The sequence below is a fragment of the Mus caroli genome, chromosome 16 (genome assembly GCF_900094665.2).
Source record: "Mus caroli chromosome 16, CAROLI_EIJ_v1.1, whole genome shotgun sequence".
NCBI classification, from domain to species: Eukaryota; Metazoa; Chordata; class Mammalia; order Rodentia; family Muridae; genus Mus; species Mus caroli.
In genome coordinates, this window is record NC_034585.1 from 24,763,250 (window position 1) to 24,764,582 (window position 1,333).

Here is a 1,333-nt window from a genome sequence, read left to right on the forward strand (position 1 = left end):
CAGTACAGGGGAACGCCAGGGCCAAAAAGTGGGAGTGGGTGGGTAGGGGAGTGGGGGGGAGGGTATGGGGGACTTTTGGGATAGCATTGGAAATGTTAATACATTGGAAATGTAAATGAGGAAAATACCTAATAAAAATATACAAAAAAATTGTGATTTTTAAGTAATTTGGACAGTGAAGGCTTGTGAAAGAATTTTCTTCTGTAGGTCAGTCTTCGTATGAAGCCTTTGTCTTTACCAAAAGGTTTGCCTCAACATTCTAATTTTATATTTAAGATCAGGCTATGCCCCATCTAAGTTACCCCATATTGTATGAAGCTGGTTTCTGTTTTGTTTTGCTTTGCTTGTCAGGCATCTCTTGCCTTTACTTAGGTTTTAACTCTATTTTGATGGAGAAAGATGAAGCCACGAGTGAACTCAGATATCTCCTTATAGGTCAGGTGCCACCCATCTATCACTAGCTGGTAAATGACTTTTCCCTGGGAATAAAAAGAGAGCCACAATATAAGTGTATTAGAACTGTGTGGTCACATGGGCATATTAAAAACATATCAGGAAAACCAAGAATTGGAATGTATCAAACTCACTAGTCCAAGCACAGAGTTCTACTCCCTCATGTAGACCCATATATTGATAGGTGCCTAACATTGCAATGGCTTAACTCTATTTTCTGATATTGGTGTGGGTCAATGACATAGAAGCAGAAAACTTCCCAGTTGTCCCTGGAGCTTTGGCTTAGCTTGGTATCCTGCTGTTGACATGGCCTACATGGCTGCCTGCTTATCTACCTATTTGCCCATCTTGGACTCTGGTTCAGCCTTCACTTTAACCTGAAGCAGCTGAATTCTGAAGCCTCACTATCAAACCTTGATTCTGGAAGCCCCAAGAGCTGTTTTTTTTTTTTTTTTTTTTTTGGTTTTTTTTTGGTTTTTTGAGACAGGGTTTTTTTGGTGCACATGGAGGCCAGAGGATCAAGTTGGATGACATGGAATTTGAGTTAGAGGCAATTGGGAACGTCACATAGATGCTGGGAACTACACTTGGCTTATTTAAAGGAGCATCATGTTCTATTAATTGTATCTGTGAGCTATCCCTTCATCCTCATTATTTTCAACTGTTAACAAAATTCATTTTAAATTAAAATATAATCACATCAATTCTCCCAATTCCCTCCATTCTCTCCAATGTTGCCCCTTACTCATTTTCAAATTTATGATGTTTTATTTTTAATTACATGTATGTATATATACATATCAAATAAAAATAAATATACAAATAAAATTTTCTGAGTAGATTAATGCTGCTTGTGTGTATATTATCTTAGGTTTGATCA